General features: G+C 38.3%; 1 pseudogene; it reads right to left on the reverse strand.

Annotated features, from left to right (window-relative positions):
* Positions 1–418: 418 nt before the first annotated feature.
* Positions 419–1440, reverse strand: LOC119506072 (annotated as a pseudogene).
* Between the last annotated feature and the right edge of the window lie 4575 nt (positions 1441–6015).

Genomic DNA, 6015 nt, shown 5'->3' on the forward strand with positions numbered 1-6015 from the left:
TTGTCAGTGAGTAACAATAAACTGTTTTGCATGCTTGAAAAATTAATTATAAAGAAAAATGAAGAATACTTATAGAAGGATCTCAGCAATTTGGTATTTTTTTTTTACTTTTTGCTTTAAAAACAACCTCTAATATTTATCTCTGACCCCAGTGTGTGTGTGTGTGTGTGTGTGTGTGTGTGTGTGTGTGTGTGTATAAATATATATATTTCATTTCCATGCTTATACATAAAAATAACTATCAGAAATATCAGTCTATCAGTCAGCTGATATATATCCAATTAATTCACTTCAGAAGGGAATATAAGATAATAAATCTTAATCAGTAAAGCTCACAGTTCAAAATTTATTCTTTTATTCTTTTCCTTTTCTTCTTTTGCTTGTTTGACATTTTTTGGTGGTTTAGCTGTCTCCCAGGTTAAATACCTCCCATTAGATTTGGAAGGAAGCCTGATGACTTATTTTGCTGTGCTGCTGCTCCCTGGTCTTGTGTAAGTCCCAATTCACTCTCAATTTGATCAAGCTCTGACTGGTCAAGTAGTTCAAAGTCATCGCCTTCTTCAGCGTCTGTGTCCTCTCCTAGGCTGGGCGCTGCTGGAGAAAGTGCTCACTGCACACCCTCTATCTGGTCTTTGACAGCAGCAATTACCACAGCTGTGATGATGTCCCCAGACAGATTGCTCAGCAAGTAATAGACTTGGTCACTGTTCAGAGGAAGGGTGGGGCCAGCTGCTGACTGCCTCTCTCTGCTTGGTCTGGGACAGCTGTGCCTTTTTTTCTCTTGAACTCAATGGGCAACCGAAGGCTTACTTCATTTTCGTCATTTGTTCCCATACTATTTCCTGCAAATGGAAAATCTGAAAGTTCTCGAGAGAAAATTTCATGTTCACTAGGTCGGTTAAGATCATCAGAAGTGTCTGTCTGTGGAGTGTACCCTTCTAAAAGGTGGAAGGTCCCACTATTGATCCCGTAGACTTCTGATACATCCATATCCATGCTAGACACAGATAGCTCTTTGGCAGCAACTTTGAGGCTAATCTTAGGACAAAGAGCTGAAAAGTCTAATTCACTGTCATCTTGTTTTCTTTATCTGCTTCAGATCTCATATATTTCTTCTGATTAATTAATATATTGTCCAATTCCAAAGTCTAGTTTCAGTAGAACTGACTTGACTTTGCTGTATGTTTTTTGTCCAATGTCATTACAATTCAACAGTGGACACAAACATGCACACAGTAACAGGAGATAGTGGAATATAACCCTAGTTATGTACCTTCCCAAGATTGTGAAAAATGTGCACACATTGGAGACTAGGAGACAAAACTTGCCAGGGCTCTGCTGTTTAAAAAGAGACATCTCTTGAAAAAATATGCTGAAGTTCATCCATGGTTCTGCAATACAGTGGCTGAGTCTGGGTCTTTCCTCTGGTTTGATAACTTCCCAGCTGTTAAAGAATTCTAGAGGTGACTCTCCAGGGAGTTCCAGAAGAAACCTACTGGTTGGAAGCCTTGAGGCAAGTGGGATCTAAATCCAAACAAGGTTCCAGAACATCCTTCAGATGTGTTGGGACTGGCCTGGGTTTTATTTAGATTGAGGGACAGTTGACTACAGTGAAGCCTTTAGACCTGCTCTTGTGCAAATTTCTTAGCCATTGGCTTTTATTACAAGTAGGGCAGATATACAATGAAGAATTTGAGCAGGGGTGGGTGGCATGGTCTGATTCAATTTTTTTTAATCCAAAGAGCATTTTTTTTTTTTCCTTTATTAGAGAAGTTGTGGGTTTACAGAACAATCATGAATAAAATACAGGATCCCCATATACCATCCTATTATTAACACCTTGCATTGGTGTGAAACATTTGTAATAAGTGATGAAAGAACATTTTTATAATTGTACTATTAACTATAGTCCATTGTTTAACTTAGGATTTACTTTTTGTGTAGTGTGGTTCCATAATTTTTTTTTTAGTTTATTCTGTTACCATATAGACAACCTAACATTTTCCCTTTTAACCACATTCAAATATATAATTCAGTGCTATTGATTACAATCACAATATTGTGCTAGTATCACCACCATCCATTACAGAACTTTCCAATAGTTCCAAATAGAAACACTGTACGTTTTAAGCCTTACCTCCCTATTCTTTACTCCCACCCTGTCCCCTGGTAACCTGTATTCTAGATTCTGACTCTTAAGAATTTGCTTATTCTAATTATTTCATATCAGTGAGATCATACATTATTCCTTTAGTGTCTGGCTTATATCACTCAACATGATGTCTTCAAGGTTCATCCATGTTGTCTTATGTATCAGAACTTCATTCGTTTTCACTGCTAAATAATATTCCATTGTATGTATATACCACATTTTGTTTATCCATTTATTGGTTGATGAACACTTTGTTTCCTTTCATATTTTGCTAATTGTGAATAATACTGCTCTGAACATTGGTGGGAAAATATCTCTTTGAGTCCCTGATTTCAATTCTTTTTGGTATATACCTGGAAGTGGAATTGCTGGGTCATATGGTAATTCTATACTTAACTTTCTGAGGAACTGCCAAACTGTCTTCCACAGTGGCTGTGCCATTTTACATTCTCACTAGCAATGAATGAGTGTTCCTGTTTCTCCACATCCTTTCCAACACTTGTAATTTTCTATTTTTTTTACTAGTATCCATTCCAGTGGCTGTGAAAAGATGCTCAAAACCATCACTTTGTGGTTTTGAGCATCTTTTCATGTGTTTTTTGGCTATTTGTATATCTTCTTTGGGGAAATGTCTATTCAATTCTTTTGCCCATTTTTTAAGTTGGATCTGTTTCATTTTTTAAAGTTCAGGCTGGCTACTATGTGGATACTGCACTGAAGGGGCAAAGCGGCCAATGTCTGGAGACTCATTAAGAGGCTGAAGCAGCCCTGCATATGAGAGATGATAGAGGATCAGACCACAGTGATACTGATGAAGGTTTTGGACTCTAGGCATATTTTAAAGATTGAGTTAACAGTATTTGCTGATGGATTGGATGATATGTTAGAGGAAAAAGAGGACTCAGAATGACTCACAAATTCTGAATTGAACAACGTGTGAAAGGGGCTTAAGGTTACTGGGAGTGATGTTTAGATGTGTTAGGTTTGAAAGGCTTGCTAGATGCCAAGAAGTGATGACAAGAAGGCAAGTGGATCTATAAAACAGGAACTTAGAAGAGAACTTGAATTGGAGGGGGATATTCTGGAGCCATAAGTGCATAAATGGCATTTAAAGCCATGAGTTTGGATGAGATAAAATTGGGGGATTATACAGAGAGAGGACCAGGGCCCAGAGCACTCCAACATTTGAAGTCGGGAAGCAGAAGGAGCCAGCAAAGGAGACTAACAGTCTCCAGGATTCGAGATGTGGAGTCTTAGCTCACAGGTAGAGAAAGTGCTTTAAGAAGGAGGGAGTTGCAACAGGGTCAAATGCCACTGAGAGGAAAAGCAAGATGGTGGTAGAGGATGACCACTGGATTTGGACAGATGGAGGGATTCTCTCTCTCTCTCTCTTTCTCTATCTCAATTGAAAAATGTTTTCAGAGTACCTGATTTTAAAGCTTTTGTAAACAAATTTTTTAACAGACTTTTTTTTTAACTTGTTGACTTGTGGGTGGACGATATATTAGTTGTTCCAGAATGATTCAGATATTCATATATTCATAGGACACCTTGTAGTTCATATTTCTTAAAATATCAAAGGCATTAGGGGTAGAATACAAATTTTTATTAGAATTTTATTGCAGTGCCTGGCAAGTTGAATATGCTTTCATTTATTTTTATCTCCTTTGATAAGAATTTTCAGGGCATGTGGATAATAGTTTTTTCTCTCTCTGAATCCAACTATCATGACTCTATCCAGTATCAGAATAACCACAGAGTTTTAGAGTTAACAGGGGTGAAAGACATAGGGAGTTATTAATTAATATCTGAAGCAGAAAAGCAATATAGTGTAATAAAAATAGGATTGACTTTGAAGTTAGAAAACTTGGGTGTGAATGTTAATTCCACAATTTGCTATTTGATCTACTGCAAGTGCATGGAGCCTCAGTTCATAATATGGGTACACATAGTACTTATATGATTATGGAGAGGATTAAATAAGAAAATGTGTGTAGAGAACATAGTACGTGCCTGACATGGAGTAGGAATTCACATGGTGTTGATTGTACTCCTTTAGCTTGCCAGAAGTTACAAAGTTAGAATAGTAGAGCCAGGACGAGAATCCAGGTCTCCTGACTTGATTTCCAAACTTTCCCCCTTTCTGATAATTATCAGTTTTGTTTGTGTATTAAAAAATATTACTTTCTCCAGTGAGCCAGAATGGTCATGTGTGAAGGGGAAGGAAGATAAGCATTTTTTGTCATATTTTAGCTCTGAACTCATTGTCTTTTGGGACCCTCACTTGGGAGTTGTTTGTAATATTGGGATAACCTAAAAACAATCATAAAGAGGCTCTTCTATCCTTTAAGGTGTTCTCATAAAATATGGGCATCAGTGTTCTTATGTTTAGAGAGATTTCAGTGAGTTTCAGTATGTAACATTCACTCTGTTCCAAAAAGACTGTTCTCCAAAGCACTGAGGGGCCTTGATCAGCTATTGGCATTTATTCACAAAAGAAAAAGGATATTTCTCCAAAGAATAGAAGAACTAATCAAGGTCATGTTGTCTGTCATCATTTCCCTGTCTTCCAGCCAAAGCAAAAACTTATACATATTTTTTGTCATGTACTTTATGCATTCTCATTTCTATTCTTGCATGTATTAATACCATTTCTTCCCTGCTCCTTTCTCCATCCCCTAGAAATAATCTTGAACTCCCTTTGAGACTTATGTAATATATCCTCAGAAGCTAGCTGAGTTTCAATACTTTTTTTGGAAAGCCCAACACAGAAGAGGGCTATCCTTCCTCAGAACAATGCATAACTATTCAATCTACAGAATAAAACAAGGCAACATTTGACACAAAGACCACCACTGCCCACAATTTCTCTGTGGCTGACTATTCTTTTAAAATTTATACTGATGACAGGCATCTTCATGGGTGATTGTAGGCCCAATAATGGCAGAAATGGAACTCACGGGCTTGGCTCTATTCACGAAATACATCCAGCATCATAAGGGATAGAACAGCAGAGACAAAGAATTCCTTTGGCCCCAGGGTGGTGGTGATGGTTCCCAGCCCACTGAAGTGAGGAATCTGCAAGGCCTAGGGTGTCCCCAGACAAAAGGTTTTATCCTCATCCCACTGAAAGTTCTGTGTTACCCCAGAACAACTTCTGTTAATCAATGAATCTGATACTCTGCAAGTCTAGAGGCCAGTGCTAACACTTATGTTTAATTATGAGACCACATTGGAGAGTGTGGAGTCTTGCTCAGTGCCTGTGCCCACCTAGTTGTTAAGCCTAGAAGAGCCATGGTGAGTGCTGACATATGGGTTGCTGTGCAAAGAACCTGTTCTGTAGGGGCAGGACGATTAAAGTTCAAATCCTGACTCTTAGCTCAGCCAGTATTTATGTGCTCTTGGCTAACAGAGTCCATCTCTCTGAGTTGCAGTGTCCTCATCTCTTAAATGGAGACAATTCCAGCCTCTGCTTGATTTTGCTGCTGCATTCAGCTGCCCAGACTGCTGAGGGCTGTTTTATATTTTCAAACTTGCTCTTTATTTCTATTCAAATTTTAGCAGAGGACAAAAGCAGAAATGTGGAAATATATTCTGTATGATACTCTGCCTCATTTGTACCATCCAAACTGGATGCTCATAGAACCCATGAAGCTGGACTAAGGTGCACTGCCCAGATTTTAGTTGAAGTCAAACTGACTTAGGTGCAGTGGACCCACTCCGTGGCATCACCATGGTCTGCAGCTGTAATGTTATTCCTCCAGGAGCAAACTGACAATTGTAAAGCTATTAGAAACATTCCCTCCTTAGACATCTAGCCTTGATTGTTTTTTAAACTAAATCTTTTTGAACTTTAGTGTTAT

Source organism: Choloepus didactylus, chromosome 11 (genome assembly GCF_015220235.1).
Source record: "Choloepus didactylus isolate mChoDid1 chromosome 11, mChoDid1.pri, whole genome shotgun sequence".
NCBI classification, from domain to species: Eukaryota; Metazoa; Chordata; class Mammalia; order Pilosa; family Megalonychidae; genus Choloepus; species Choloepus didactylus.